The sequence below is a fragment of the Ambystoma mexicanum genome, chromosome 2p (genome assembly GCF_040938575.1).
Source record: "Ambystoma mexicanum isolate Mex_15411 chromosome 2p, UKY_AmexF1_1, whole genome shotgun sequence".
In the NCBI taxonomy this organism is placed as follows: Eukaryota; Metazoa; Chordata; class Amphibia; order Caudata; family Ambystomatidae; genus Ambystoma; species Ambystoma mexicanum.
The window spans coordinates 1,353,000,538-1,353,017,209 of record NC_090923.1 but is presented as its reverse complement, the minus strand read 5'-3'; the positions used below and the strand labels follow the sequence as shown (position 1 = coordinate 1,353,017,209).

Sequence of the window (16,672 nt, the reverse complement as noted above, 5' to 3'; positions counted from 1 at the left end):
GCACATAAAAAGAAAATATACACTAGGTATAGTTACACAGGGGAGTAATACGGTTACAAATATACAGTATATTTACAGGGATGGACTTCAGATTGAGGTAATAGCAGGCAGGTGTAGTTTATGGGAAAAAAAGTGAAAGTTTGTATAGTAATAAGAATGTAAGCATTGAGCGGTGGCAGGGTGGGCCAGTTAGTCAGGGTGTAGCAGGACCACTAACAGTCAGTGTCTTTAAACCACTTTATTATGCTATGTCGGAATTTCTGGTAAGAATGCTCCAGTCTGAGGGAGGAGGGAAGTGAGTTCCAGAGTTGGGCTGCCTTAACCTGGAAGCTGCTGCCTCCCACTCTGGACAATTTGATTCTGGGAATCAGAGGGCAGTTCGTATTGGAGTGTCTGGTTGTTCTTGTCGTGGTTTTCGTGATAATTCTGTCCGAAAGGTAGAGTGGAGCTACCTTGTTTATGCATTTATGAGTGAGCGAGGCAACTTTCAGTTTGATTTTGTCAGCTGTGGACAGCCAGTTGTTGGCTCTTCTCATCTCAGAAATGTGTTCTCGCCTGGCAATTCCTAGTGCGGCTCTGAGAGCGCTATTTAGCAAAAATTGGATTTTCTTTTTTTTTTTCAATAAAACCAAACAAAATAACACACATTACAACTGTTTAGGACGTACATAATCAGCATCAAACCATCACATTATACAGTATAATTCTCCGTCCTCCCCCCTCCCACCCCACAAACTAGAGCCGGCTCACTCATGTCATCTATGGGAGCATTATCAGGTATCGCAGTGCTTGTGCACTCATCAGAGTCCTCTGATTCGCTATTGTCTTGGTGAGGGTTTGCCATAGAGGTCACCAATTGCCGCCAGGCCAACAAGGGCCCTACTTCCTCCTCTCCCCCCTAGTAACCGCTTCAAACCAAATTACGGATTCCGCCTGCGCCCATCTGAGGAGGTCCGTCCACCATAGCTCCACCTTGGGTCTGTGGGCCGCCTTCCAACCCATTGCGATCCTGCGCTTGGCCAGGAAGTAGGCTAAGTCCTTCATTTTGCTTATGTTCTTTTTAATCCCGTGGCTTGGGAAAAATCCCGAGCAGGCATGGCCAGGCTGATTCCCACGTCCAGCTCCACACCCCCACCAGCCAATTTAGTTTTAATCTCGTCCCAAAATCTGTGCACCTCCGGGTAAGTCCAGAACATGTGTAGCAGCCCCGCTTCCACCTCCCCACACCTGGGGCATTTCTGCATAACCGAGCCTCCAAACCTTGCAATTTTCCCGGGGGTCAAATAAGCCCTGTGAATGACATACAATTGGAGTTGTTGGAGTCTTGCATTCCGGGATACCTTTTTATGGTACCTTTGGGCTCTCTCCCATTGCCCATCTGTCATGGGTCCTCCTGCTTCCTCCTCCCAGTCCTGCCTCAATTGATGCAGCTCCTTCCCTACCTTTGCTCTTAGAAGCTCGTATATTCTAGATATCTCGTGCCCGCCCTCCGAAACATCATACATCATTTCCAGGGAGGCATCAGGGTCATCAGCTAGCACTGTCTCTGGCCATCTCTCCCTTACCTGTTTCGTGAGCCTAGCATAGGTTATATACTGGCCTCTATGCACCCCTGGTTCTTCTTGCAACCTCTGAAATTCCAATGCCTCCCCTTCCTGCCATATCTCCCCAAGGGTGGCCAGGCCCACCGGTTCCCAATATCTACGGACCGCTTCGAACAGTTGAGAGTCGTTCCCGCATAGTGCCACTAGCGGGGCCTGCTGAGAGAACGGCTCTATGTCACCCATCATTCTCCACATTCTTTGCCAAACCTCCCAGCCCAGCCTCAACAGCCGCCCTCTTCCCACCAGTTTGTTCTTTTGTAACCACACCACCTCATTCAAAAAGTATAGGGCCGAGTCTTCCCGCAGAAGCCTGGCTTCTGCCGAATCTTCAGTCGACAGCCACCTGGCCACATACAGCAGCTGCCCCGCCAAGTAATAAAGCTCAAAATTTGGCAGGACTATGCCCCCCATGTCACATGGGTTCTGGAGTTTCCACAGGGCCACTCTGTTCCTGGAGTTACCCCATATGAAGCCCCTGCACATGCTATGAAGTCTCGCAAATAGGCTCCTGGGAATCAAAAACGGGACATTCACAAAGAAGTGCAGGAGTCTGGGCAGGACCACCATCTTAAACGAGGCGGTTCTACCCATCATGGTCGGGGGCAATCTGGACCAAAACACCATGCTGTTCTTGACCCCCTCTATTGCTTTCTCTGTATTATGTTGGTGCTCCACCTCGATCCTGTGGTAAATATTTACTCCCAAATACCTAAATGTCTCAGTCTGCCATGGTATCGGCAGGCTAGGCAGCCTCTGTAACGGGACATTCTTGTATCTACCCAAGGGGAACAGACTAGACTTCCTAGGGTTCACCGATATGCCCAAGAGGGTGGCATATCGGTCCATCACCTCTAGCACATACTGCAAGTTCTCCTTCGGATAGCGCAGATAAAGGAGCATGTCATCTGCGTACAGCGATACTAGGTGTCTACCACTTACTGTACTAATCCCCACCACCCCGTATTGTTGCCTCAGACATATTGCCAGCGGCTCTAATGCCAGAATGTATAGCATGGGCGACCAGGGGCATCCCTGTCTGGTCCCCCTGCTGAGTTGCCAACTATCTGAGATTATGGATCCTGTTTTAACTCTCGCCACCGGGGTGCTGTAGAACAACTGAACCCACCTGATATACCCAGGTCCCATTCCGTATCCCCTCAGGGCTGCTTTCAACCACGGCCATCGCACCGAGTCAAAGGCTTTGACCGCGTCTAGCGACACGATGGCCAGCTCACCCGTATCTTCCTCAGTGTGGTCAATGATGTGGTGTAGCCTCATATGGTTATCTGTGATGTTCCTACCAGGGACATATCCCGTCTGGTCTGGGTGTATCAGCTTACCGATCACCCTCTTCAGCCTATTGGCCAGCACTGCCGTAAGTATTTTGCTGTCCTGATTCAGCATAGACAAGGGTCTGTAAGACCCACACTCCGCGGCCGGCTTGCCTGGTTTTAGGAGTGGGATGATCATCGCCTCGCGAAGGGACAATGGCAGTTCCCCCTGCTCATAGGCCTCGTTGAACATAGCAATCAGTGGCTGAAGCAGCTCCTGTTTATATGTCTTGTAAAACTCGCTAGGCAACCCGTCCGTCTCGGGTGCCTTATGCGTGGGCAAATGTTGGATCGCTACCTCCAGCTCTTCTGAGGTGATAGGGGCGTCCAATTCTGCGCGTTCTAGGTCGTCCTGCGTGGGCAGCTATGTCCTCTAACGTGTCCAGTATGTCTTGGCTCCTATCCTCCCCTGCGTCCTCATATAAGTGTCTGTAAAACTTGAGGAACTCCTTGTTCACCCCCTCCTGGGTATTACAGATGTGACCTTCCTCATCCCTTATCTCACTGATCACTGTGCGGGGGCTCTCACTCTAATACAGCCAGGCCAGCAATCTGCCCGGCTTATCGCCCCCTGCGTGTAGCCTTGCCGTGTATTTCTTGTAATTTAGTCTACATAGCCTATCCCAGAGTCCACTGCAGGTTAACTGTAGGTCTTTTATCTTATCGCTATTCTTCCGGGCGGTATCCTCATGTCGCGTGAGGCCCTCCAGGTCCCTTTCCGTTTCCTGAAGTTCCCTTTCAATGCCCCCCTGGAGCCCTTTAGATTTCGAAATGGCTACTCCACGCACCACCACCTTGAACACCTCCCATACTGTTCCAACCGAGCGCACACTGCCCATGTTTATATCAAAATATTCCTCGATGGCTTCCCTCAAATCCTCCCGGAACCCCTCATCTTGTAATGCCTCAGTCCTAAGTCTCCATGTCGGGTTCCGCGCTCTGGGGGGTTGGTGTCGCCACTCTACCACCAACGGCGAGTGGTCAGATAGTACCCGGGCCTTGTATTCCGCTCCCACCATTTCTCCCGCTATCTCAGCCGCTACGAACACATAATCTAGCCTCGTGTGCAGGTCATGTGGTGCTGCATAGTGCGAATATTGCCTATCCCTTGGATGCAACCTTCTCCACACGTCTTCTAGGCCTAGATCTTTTAACAATGTCCCCAGTGCATTGGCCGCCGGCTTCCCCGCTTTGTCGACTGACCTATCCATTTTGGGATTCAGGGTGCAATTAAAGTCCCCTCCCCACACCACCGCACCCCCAACAGGGGGCTAATTTTGCTGTAAAGGGATCTAAAATAAGCCGCTGTATCGTGGTTGGGGGCGTACAATTTCATGATATGCACTTCCCTGTTCTCCAGGAGTCCTGTCACCGCCACCATTCTGCCCTCTGGGTCTACCGTTGAGCTAAGCACCTGGAGCGACATGTGCAGCGCCACCCAAGTGATAACCCCTGTAGCATACACAGAATACGTATCCCCCAAAACATGTCCCCTCCATTTTCGCCTGAAAACCTCCAACATCTCCCTTGTGAGAGGAGTCTCCTGCAGCAGGGCCACATCAATGAGCATCCTTTTTAGATACAGCATCACTTTGTTACGTTTCAGATAGCTATTAAGGCCCCGTACATTCCAGGTCACAATTCTGAGGTTACCCGATGCCATCTACTCGGTTTGTTTCCAACCCACCTCTTCCTTCAATGCTTCCCTTGATGGTTTGTTTTCCGGCTCTCCCCCTTTGCCCCCCCTCAACAGTTTCCCCCTTCCCTATTCCCTGGATTTTCTTGGTTATTTGTTTGTTAGCCCCTATGTACATGGCATTACAATAGTCGAGCTTTGATAAAATAAGTGCTCTGGCAAGGGTAATGCAGCTGTCATTGGAAAGGAAGGCTTTACCTGCTCGTATCAATTTACAGGTATAAGCTGTGGCAGAGGCCATGGAATTTACCTGTTAAGGGAGAGAGTGGAATCCAAGTAGAACCTTAAGGTTTTTACTTCCTTGGCGACTGTGATGATGTTTTGGTCAATGTTAAAGGCTGAGTATTTGGGGCTAAGTTTTTTGAGGGAAGATGGCGTGCCCAGGATGATAATCTCAGTCTTGTCATCATTCAGGCATAGTCCATTGGTGGCCATCCATGCCTGGATGATGAGATAAACCTTGTTCACCAAGGTCAAATCCTTTTCATAATCACCAGTAAGAGGTAGGAGGATCTGTGTATCATCTGCATAGTTAGTGTAGGTGATACCCAGATGATCCAAATCATTGGAAATGGGCTTCGTGAAGATGTTGTATAAAGTTGGTGAGACGCAGGATCCCTGGGGCACGCTACATGTGATGGGAATAGGGTCACTAGCAGCCGTGGGTGAGAAGACTCTCATGGTGCGGTCACTAAGAAAGGATTGTATCCAAGCTATGGCTTCAGTGGAGAAGTATGCCGCCGAGTCCAGATGACTGCATAGGACCTGGTGATCAACCAAATCAAGGGCGGCCGATAGGTCCAACAGTAGAAGAAGGGCTGAGTCTCCTTTGTCCCTCAGTTCATCTATCTGGGCCTTCAAATCTATTAAGGCAGTTTCTGTTCTGTGCTGAGGCCGGAAGCCAGATTGTCTTGATCCTAGTAAGGAGTTTGATTCCAGATGTTTTTTGGATTTGTGAAAAGGCCATTTTATCTAGGATTTTCAGTAGCAATGGTATTGTAGTAATGGGTCGGTAGTTGGTGGGGAATTAAGGGGTCTAGAGTGTGTTCTTTTTAGTAGTGGGAGCACCCATGATTCCTTAAGGTTGGTTGGGATGGTATTAGAAGCAAATGACGCGTTGATAAGTTTTGTGATAAATGGTGACAGATCTCTGGCTGCATCCTTTGAGTTGAGCAGGTCATGAGTCGCCTTGACAGTTAGATGGTTTGAGAGATGGTATGTTTTTTTTTTCAATTATGGTGACTTTGGAGAACTTGAAGCGAAGTGGTTTGACAGTGTTTTTGGAGGAGTCTGATAGAGTTCTGATAGGTGTGATACCAGTTAATGAGGCTTTTTTATTAGCAATTTTTACTTGTAGAGTCTTAACTTTGTTTGCCAGTTCTTGCTGAATGTTCGAGCACCAGAGTTTGTCCTTGGTGCAGTTATCTGGCACAGGGATAGGGGCTTCCAATTCTTTAAGGAGAACGAAAAGTTCTTTTGTACTAGAGTTGGCTTGGGAAATTCTAGCATTATAGGTTTTGTGTTTGGCTAGTAGCATTTCATTTTTATGTAGAGTTGTGATAGCATTGAGGTAAGTCTTGTTTTCTTCTGGCACGTAGTGTTTTCAGGTATGGTGTGTACCAGGAATTGAGGTGTGCTTTGGGTTTGCTTTGTCTGAGTTTAAGTGGCGCTATTGCGTCTAGAGAGGTGGTTATGATATGATTATATTCCCTGATCAAGGCATCGGGTCCCAGGTTTAATCAGATGGCATTGAGTATGGGCAAGATGAGCGGGAGTAAGTTGTCACAGGTGATATTCTTTTTATTTCGAGTGGTAATAGGTGGAGAAAGGGATACAGGTATAGAGATAGTTTATCGGTGACTAGGGTAAAGATTATAGGGTAATGGTCCAACCATATCTGAGGGGATATGGAAGAGATGGTAACATTACAATTGTGGTCTGCTACCCAGTCCAAGATTCTTCCTTTGGTGTGGGAAAGGTGGAGCACTTTTTGGGTGAAGCCTGGTTCTATTAGTATATTTGCCACACTGGATGCGTGTATATCCTTTGGGTTGTTATAGCCTAGGTTGAGGTCCCCTAATAGTAGAACTTGGGAGGAATTTTTTAAAGTTATTGGAGGCAATATTGGATAGGTCATCCTCGAAGGTTCCAATGGGACCTGGAGGTCTGTATATTAGGTGGATCGTAAGTGTCTGGGTGTAATTTATGTTTAGTTTGGCTGTTAGGTTCTCACAAGAATTAGTGTCTAGTGAAGGCACTAGTCTGATCAATAGATTGTCTCTTGCAATGAGTGTGATGCCGCCTCCTCGAGTGTCCACACTATCTGATCTTAAGATAGTATATCCCGAGGGGATAGCTAGTGAGAGAGCTGGTCCTGCAGCGGCATTGAGCCAGGATTCGGTGATCGCTAAGAAGTCAAGCTGTCCTGCCTGTATAATATCTGTTATTTCGGTAGCATGAGCAACCATAGATCTTGCATTTATAAGAGCACCCTTAAGACTTTTGCAAGCTGAGGTTGGAGCTGATGAGCCTAATGTAGTTTGGGATCTAGGGGTAGGGTCAGAGGCAGTGGGTCTGGGTTGACCTTTAGATTTAGGGATAGGTGTAACTGGTATAGGGTAGAGCTTTTGTTACTGGGGGCGAGGGTTCTCTCTAGTGGTTCATGGAGTTTGGCGAGTCTTGAGCTGAGTCTTTCATTTCTATCAAGCATCATGGATATGTCTTCAGAAGAAGATCTAGTATGCTATGTTTAGTAGGCCTTTGTTTACTTATAGGGGGAGGTACTTGGGCCATGGTAGGGTACAGATTGCAATAGTGGTATTCAACCAGTATAATCATTAGATATGCTATGGCTATCACAGTAGAGAGGTGAGGAGGTAACCTCCTTGGGGTGTGCATGTTTTGAGTGATATTAGAGGGGATCTTAAGCACTCTGATCGTCAGGTGGAGAAAGATCACTATATGCGTGAGAGCAACGCTCCGGCAGAGGTGTGGTAGCGGTCAGATGGGCACGTGTGCGGCAGTCAGTACAAGATCAGTAAGTTAGGCAGGTGAGCAGCAATCAAGGCAGTCAATGCAAAAACAGTAAATTAGGCAGCTGAGCAGCAATCAAGGCAGTCAAAAAACAACAGGTTAGGCATATAAGCAACCGAGAATATGAGCGGGTAGATGCTTTTAGGTTTTAGGTTCAGGAATATAAAATCCTAAATTTACGGCTGGATTATGTCCACTTGCCCTCTTGAATTGAAAGCAGCAGCTTTTTATTGTCGTTTCAAAAGTCGCCTTCCAAAACATTCTCTGTAACTGTACAGAAGGCCTCGTCTTGATTGTATGTGTGGGTCTGTAAAGGCAGAGCTGTGCCATGCACTGGCTAGTTGGCTGTGGGTTATGCGGGTGCGATATTTGCATTGCTGTCTGCTCTTGATCTGCTCTCTGTAATATTGATATTGTGCACTGCTGCTTGGGCTTCAAAGAAGGACTGGGGGAAGCCTGTACAGATGGCATATTGTACATCCTATTGAGACTAGTGTAGGTGAATCTTGCATAGACACTGCATGCACTTTGTGTGCTTTGACTAAACCGAGGTCACCAGTTTCCAGTGGCACCTTTAGCAAACGGGAAACCATGTGTGCGCGGTGAAGGGCCTTCCGTGTGATGATAAGCCAACAGCTTGTTTGTCCTCACAGCTACGTCTATCGTAGCAGACCGAAGCTTTGCTGCCACCACACCGCACGCTTCTTACAGCTTGCGTCAGTAAATGCCCACACAAACAGTAATAGTGGATAATCCCGACGCCTTCCTGAAAGCTGGATGGGTGGAGACATGTGTGCCCCCCACTCCCTCCCAGCCAATCACGTTCATGCCACACAACTTTGCTTTTCAGTTCTATTAGCTTTGTGGTTTTCTGATGCCTACAGCCTTAAATGAGCTAACAAACTGAGTATGAGTGCAAGAGGACTAAAATGATGGCATGCCGAGCATTATAAGTCATGAAAGCACGATGGCAAGGTCGGGGGTGTACCGCACTGCTCTCACTGTGACTTCTGCTGTGGTGACAATGCTGGGGAAATACAGTTACAGGTAAGTAACTAAGACTTACCTTGTGTAAATGCCTCTTGCAGTGGAACCAGAGATGACTCCGCTCCGCGCCCATGTCGAGTGGAGGTCTCATTTCCTAGAGGTGAGCTTGTCTCAGTTATGCCTCTCCCAAAGTCCATATTTAGCAAGGGATTTGGTCAAGGCTTTAGATGGGCTGGGACTGAGGTCCAGCAGTCTCCAAATGCTCCCCCCACCTCCCCCGGGTAAACATCCGCTCATGGATGATTCGTACTAGGGAAGCATTGATGAATATGCTGTGAGCATATGCCTGTTAAAAAAGAACAGCCATCATCTCACACCTAAAGGCTCAATGTTTCCAATGGCTATATATGACTTGTGGTTTGCACTTATTTTACTGTTAAAATGTTGTAAATTAAATAAGCAGGAGGTCCTATGTGCATTATCTTCCCTGAATGGTTTTAGGATTTAATCACTGTCATGGATACGTTAGTACAGGATTGTTTCTTACAATATTACTACAGTGGTGACGGGCACACTATAAATCAGAGAACATAACATATTGTGATAAATCCCAAGATTTCGTCACTTCTCCCCAAGAGGGACGGGGGGCCTTCCCATGAGGCCAGAGAGGTGAGGCCCCTACCTGATAGTCCCCCTGCCAGTGGTACACAGCTGGAGGATCTCATGGGGAGAGACTCCCCCTCTGGGGACAAGGACGACCATCTAGGGAGAGCGTGGTAGGACATCCCACACCCAACACACCTCCATACCCCATAGACCCCAGGATAATCCCTAACCAACCCATGGATATGTGTAGGGCCATGAAGTTCAACCCTACTGAGACGAAGAACAACATCAACTAATTTAGGGAGACTTATCTGATAAATGGGGCCTGGGTCCAAAATACCTTCAGCTATCTCTCCGCAAATACCTCCCCTCTCGAGCTCTTCGCTCCTCTACCTCTAACTCCCTCAGTGTCAGTTGTTTTTCAAAGAAACGAGCTGGGGGTAGATCTCTGCCTTCGGCTGGGGACTCCCTCTGGAACAGTCTCGCTGCCACTCTAAAACTTGAGGATAACCATATCTGGTTACGGAAGCACCTCAAGACCTTCCTCTTTTCTTCTGCCTTCGCTCCCCCTCTCCCCTGCTGATCTGTTCTCTCTTAGCACCGTGCACCTGGCCACCCTCTGTCCTCCGGGCCCATGTACCTGCTCCCCTTGCCACCCTCCTGCACTGCCTCCGGGCCACCCCTTGCACTGGGGTCTGTATCTGTACCCATACAGCCACCCCCCCTTTTCTTCCTGCACTTATCAGACCTACCCTGTCTGCTGCCTTAAAGCTAGCACTTGCTAATTGCTGACTGCACTACTACTGTTTGTTGCCTTTATTATTTATTTATTGTTATTTATGTTTCTGCTCTGCTTCCCACTTTCCACTTCTCCCCTTCCATGCATTTTTCCCCTCCCCCTCTCCCATGCCCTTGCGCGTTCTCGATGTAACTGGGCCTGGTAAGATCGCTGTTTTGTTCTCCCCTATTCCCCTCCCTTGCCTTGTCGCGCTCTGAAACACTTGTGTACAAGCACGATAGAAATAAAATATCAATATCAATGCTGAGACGAGGAGAAGGAGGTGCTGAGTAATGAAGAACACCCCGTGGAACAAAGGTGAACGTTCTAGTATTTCGCAGGGGAGTGTGCAAGCAACCAAGTAAGTGGTTGTTTAACAATAAAAGGAAGAAGGACTAAAGGAAGAAGAACGTGGAGTGGGAAGCCGCAAGGAAGAACTCGGATCGCGAAACCGCCAGGAAGCAGTCCGAAAAAAAGTGTTGAGGAACAAGTGTCCTGTTGGGGAGAGCAGCCGCTGTCCAGTGCGAGATTGGAATGCACTGAACGGTGGCTGGGGAGAAGCAGAACATGACTGGTAAACGCCAAACGAATTCTCAGTTCGCCAGCAGAAGGCAAACCAAATCCCAAAGCCAGGAAGGCATGCCACCATCGTGATTGGAGCAGAGACCAGCCCGTGGAGCCGCAGAGGTGCACCTTGAGCCCTGGATCTCCCAGCAAAGTATCTAAACCATGGAAAAGGAAAGGGGAGGAGGAGGCAACACACAGGCTACTTTGGTTCTCCTGAGACCCATTTTCCAGAAAGTTATTGGGAACAACCAGTGACGGATATGGGACCCGCACCCACAAAAAAAGAGTAATATATGCCATCTTCTTCGTGGCCGTGACTGGTAGGAGCGTGAGCAAGGTCTGACAGAACCAAGCCATAGAGAAACACGGGTCTGGGACCTGCACCTAAAAGAAAGGAGAAACAGAACCCAACTTCCTCATAGCAGTACTTGACCGGAGAGTGAACCATGTCTGCCCAAGTCTAAAGAGAAGGGAAGCCAGGGTCTGCGACTCTCAAAGTAAAGTCAAGAAAAGGCCAGTGGAAGGGTGTCATTTCCCCTGGTGGTGTGAACTGTGAAACCAAGTGTAAGGAAAGCCAGAGGAAGGGAGTCATTCCCCATGGGGTTGTGAACTGTGATCCACAATACCAGGGGCAAGGGACCTGGTTGTGTGAAACTGGGAAATCAAGAGACAAGGAGAAGGGAGTCGTTCTCCTGGTGATGAACTTGCAACCAGAACTGTGCCATCCAGTTTAGTAGCAGGGAGTCATTCTCCGGGACCAAGAGCATTAGCGCAGCCTTTAGTTTAGTTATATATTTTTCTGAAAGTGTATTTAATCGGTGTAATTTGTGTTTGTTATTGTTTGGATTGTTTTGTGCAGCACCCTAATGCCTACAGGCCTTTATCGGCGGCATGTAAATAAATAAATAAAATAAATATGTTTAAGGGACAGAGATGGGGACTTTTGGCACAGAACGGTGGAATTCTTAAGTTACAAAAGACGTTCCGACAGAACCATTAGCACTTGAATAGAGGAAGGGAAACCCGTCATGGATTTAGGGAAGGATAGGTTTTCTCTTTATTTTTATACTGAAAAAAAGTCTATAGCAATCACTGTGCACCCTGTGTGTCAGTCTGCTCCTTCTGAGCCACATCTAAAAATGTGTGTCCATTCTTTTGTACCTAAAACGCTTTTTGATTTTATGTGAAGCAGCAAATAGTTTGCATTGGTGCTTTCTCATGGGTGATTTTAGGACTAGCTGAAGATGCACTCGTTCAAGTGGTGGTCACCCTCACCTAACCACAGCTGCCTATGTGATGCAAAGATTATAATGGGGATGCTTCCCACTGCTAACTCCAAAGGGCGATTTTCCCTGGGTTTACATGAGCCCATTTTTTTACTTTACTATTTCCTATGCATACTGACCCACACCAAAGAGCAGAAAGTGGAGTTAAACATGCCAGTGATAACACATTGTTAAGCGTTTCTGTCTTTGGCCAGCCAAAGCACATTTAAAGTGACACAGCCTCTAGTTTGAGAAGATTGGTTTCTCTCCATAGGGAGTAGGTGCATAATATTAGATTTTCTTTGCAGTTTCATACTGTGGCATGCTCCTAGATGACGCAATGGATCCAGCAGGTTAAAAGCTACAGATTATCACGTGATAGGAAGACAGCAGGGTAGCTAAACCGTAAATAAGCACTTAAGAAATGCTTTACAGTACACCATGCCTGGGTCGTTTATTTACAGAATTAAGGCGATTTACTCACTGATTGAATTCATTATCTAGAATGTAAGAAAGGGAATTTTTCTTCTTACAATTTATTTAGAAACGGATCCAGAGGTAGCGTTATTTACAGAAAGCAGGCAAGATCACCTGGGACACTACTGACCCAAAATACATGTTTGCAGGACCTTATGATGTATTGTTTGTGGCAGGCAGCCCTTGCCTAAGCCACCCGTCCTTTCTTTAGGCCATGCCCAGCAGAAATTGGTCACGCTCCTTGTCCAGAACACAGCTCGATTTTGTATCGCACTTAAAGCACTTTTGTTTATGTATTGGTTATTTGTAATGCGCTTCTACATCACATGGTGTTTCAAAGCGCATCAGGACAAAAGAGGGAGGGGGAGCAAGGAAGCATAAGACAAAAACAAAACAATCTTACTAGGCCTTGAGACATTCAGATCGTGCAAGTGCAAAACAAAAATGAAGCGGAGAATGGAGGCAAGGAAGGGAGAAATAACAAACAAAAACGTTCCTATTAGGTCTTGCAAGCATTCAGAGCATGCAAGTGCTGGGACATAAAGGAGAGAAGGGAGAAGTGTGGGGCGGGGGATCAGGAAAGGTGGTATGGGAGGTAGTCGAGGGATAAATAAGTGCGCAGGTACAACACAGCACATGGCTGGAATGAAGAGGCAAATTAAGAAAGGAGGTACAAGTAGGTAAATACACAATCATACTTAAAGGTGCGCTGTCGCAAAGCGGGTTTCATGTGGTTCTAGTAGTAAAATCTGGTAAAGCCGCGCCTCAGGTGCGAGGGGCTACATTAGGTGTGCAGAGTTTGAAAGCGTGCACAGTCATGCAGAACAATGCGTCAATGAATAGGTACATTAAAAACAGATGGGGCTGCAGATGAAGAAGAGAAATGTCAATCCAGTGGTGGAGGTAGCTAAAGCGAGCACAGCGCAAGGCTGCGAAATGTCAGTCATGTGGTAGGGGTAGCTGAATGCAAGGACCCCGCCCGGCAAGGAGAAGACCGACCAAAGGTAGAGGAAGGGACACAATAGGCTGGAGAAAACAGGCAGCCGCAAGAGAAGAGGTGGCCGCAACTTCCAGACAATCTAGGTTGTGGGTAGAATAAGCAGATCAATGGGCAGGCACCTCCAATTTACCAACCTGCCAAGAGTCGTCATGCAGGTTAGGTGATGGAACCCTATGACGAGACGCAAGGCCGGCAGAAAGTGATTCAGTAGAGGTGCATGCCGGCAAACCCTTGGCCTGTAAGACGGGGAGCCACAGCAGCCTCATCGGACGTCGAGGGTGTGACTGACCCAAGGCTAGATGAAAAGGAAAGGGGCAGAATGCAGCTATTGCATCAATCATGAAGAGGAGGAGAAGAATATGAGGCAGGGCAGTGGCCTACCTGCCATGAGGCATCTGCCACATGGTAGCTCTTGCAGGAAGACATCTCCTGATATTGGTAGAGGTGCTGGCAGTGCCCTCCATACCCAGACAGGGAGATAGCCTTCCTGCAGTCCTTCACAGGCGGGCCAGCTTCACCAGCTGGCTCCCTGCTGATTAGATTTTCTTCCATCCATCAGCCAATCAGATGGAAAGCAGGCTGCTCTCAGGGCTGGAGCGAGCCCATTCAGCAACTGCAGAGGTGGCGTCCACCATCTTTTGAAGGAACCAAGTGCTCTGGAGTAACAAGAGGCCACTGCAGGCCCTGCTTCCAGGTCCACTCCACCACCATGGCTTTGGATGATATTCAAGCCGTGTGGTGGTGGGTCTGCTAAAAGGGCAACAGACTGTTCAGTAGCCCCATAGTACATCTACCATTTATGGTTGCATGGGCATGCAGGTCCTCCTTTCATGACTGGTGTCGAGGAAATCGTCAGATTTCATTTTGAACATTGTCTTTTTTCTTTTTTGGTCTGGGTGTTTACTGTCAGTTACTTACAGGTGGGGCCAATGGGTGTTCAAATTGGGGAAGCATCTGGATGATGGGTTGGGTGTTTGTTCCCACCTTCTTTCATACTTTCGATTAGATTCAACCCTCAGCCAATGCAGTTCTTTTTTTGAGTGGGGATATTCCCCTGATTTTGAGGTTGTTTCAGTCGCCACCTTTTCGCCCCACCCCACTCGCCTTCCTGCTTCCCAAAACCTTTATTTAGAGGTGGCATTGAACTCTTACATTTGGATAGTGGTGTTTGTGTGACGATTACCACTTAAGGAACTGAGGTTCTTTTTATCTTCATCCCTTCATCTTTATATTGCTCCTTTATATCTTTCTACTGCAAACTAGTCCCTCTTCCTAACAAAGATCTTGTCCTTTTTTCATATTAAACAGGAGATTTTCTTTCTTTTCTCTAGAAGTAAACAGAGATAGCCTATGCCCCTTTGTGTGCAGGGCATTTTCATATATCTGGAAAGAGCGTCCCTCGTCTGAAAGTCTGGTTTCCCGATTTCCTTTTGGACAGGGCAGGGTCTGCCTTCTTCTTCAGCTCCTGCCTTAAACAGATAGTAGAAGTGTAAACTCACTCTGGGTTTTTTCGTCTTTTGTTCCTGGGTAGAATAACCTGCCAAATAGATGCTTCTTGAGTCCCTGTCTTTTGTTTGTAGGGCAGTCATAGGCTTCTCCTCATATCTTTATTTTCCACTATAAACTGAGACTTTGAATCATTTTGATTATTTTTTGGGATGGGAGTTTTAAGTTCAGATATACATTGAAAGTAAAGCTGTTTATATTTGGATAGTTATCCTCAAAGAATGTTTTTCTTTTTTTGCATAGCTTCTTAATGCCTTTGGTTTTAATTTTGTGCTGCCCCTTGTTGTCCTTGCCCTGCTTTCGTATTCTCTCCCCATAATAATGAAAGGGATAAGTGTTACTATGAGGTAATATCCTAATTATGTACAGTAATCTTCATTATGCCCAAATTCCACTTTTCCTCATCCCATTCATTATGATACCCATATCCTCTTCCCCCTCCCCCACCACATCTTCCACCGAGAATGGCTTAGCTATGTATAGGATTACCATTCGGCCAGGGGGCTCTTTACAATGTAGTATATAGGGCGGGAGCCTTTTTGAAAATTAAAGAAGAGGGGATGTATCCAGGGGATACTCTGGTTTGCAGGTCAAAGATTAGGGCTGATCATTCACCAAAGTAATGACTGGGTTAAGGAAGAGTACTCCATTGTCCTACACAATCGCCACTATATGTATGTATATATATATATATATATATAACACACACACACACACACACACACACACACACACACACGCACACCTACACCTCTTATCTGTGCCCATTTGCACAGTCACCCACACCTACGCATACACTTGAAAACACATGTCCTAATGCATACACAATGATGCTATACAAACACCAACAACATAGCATTAAGAAACGGGAATCTAGATTGGACAAAATCCCATGCACAACCTTAATGGCACACAAATGGTTCCATGCCTGAGCGCACACACACTGATATTGATAAGTGAAAAGTAAAATAAAATCATGTTGATGAGACACATACACCACTGTCCCAGGTGTACAATGCCCATATCCTTAAAAGGAAAAGTGGAGGGGGCTCATTAGCATATGCAACGGGCAGTGACTTTGCCAGAAATTAACATATCCCAAAGTGAAATGCATTTCATTCGATTGCCCTTGGCTAATGGAAGAAAGTGCACAGGAAAAATAAGCACTTGACTTTCAGGAAATCAATACACGAAAACTATCCCGGGAGTCGATATTTTCTTGTATTGTTTCTGGCAAAGTATAAAGGGGGAGCACTATTTCAGTCCAGAAATGTGTACCAAAATATTCTGTTCCGAGCAAAGTCTTCTTGTAAGACATTTTAGCTACATTGTGCTCAGCCTTTAATGTGGTAATTGGGGAAGTGCCTGGTCTACGAATCGGGTGACCATAGCATCGCGTTAATTTACCACTTTTTACAGCTGATCCCAAAACCACCCGGGGAAACAGCGTCGGCCCTCTTAAAAGGTGGGCAGACGACATCCACCTGCGTATACCTTGACTTGAGCCCTACATATGTATCTGCAGAGGAGGCAATAGTGAGTGGATGGAAAACATCACATTGCAAGAAAGCATTGCATTTTTGGATTGCCTCATTTAATGCCCAGTTGTCGTACTGAATGAAGCCAGGATGGACTGGTCTATGGGGACGTTTTTCCAAAAGAGTGCTTCTGAAAAGCAGATAGTGCTAGGAAAGTCTGGAAAATATCGGATTACCATTCACTTTTAAAAAGACGGCTCGTCAGGAAATGTCCCAATTTCCCACAGGTCAGGCCTAGTTTTTCCAAGAGCAGTAAGAGGTGGGGAAAATTGAAATGCAGTTGT

The 16,672-nt window shown here is 47.0% G+C and overlaps 1 protein-coding gene across 7 annotated transcripts in view; it reads left to right on the top strand.

Annotated features, from left to right (window-relative positions):
- The window catches only part of RAI1 (retinoic acid induced 1), a 2,051,579-nt gene that overhangs the window by 1,649,824 nt on the left and 385,083 nt on the right, over nucleotides 1–16,672 (top strand). The gene's annotated exons all lie outside the window — the stretch shown is intronic.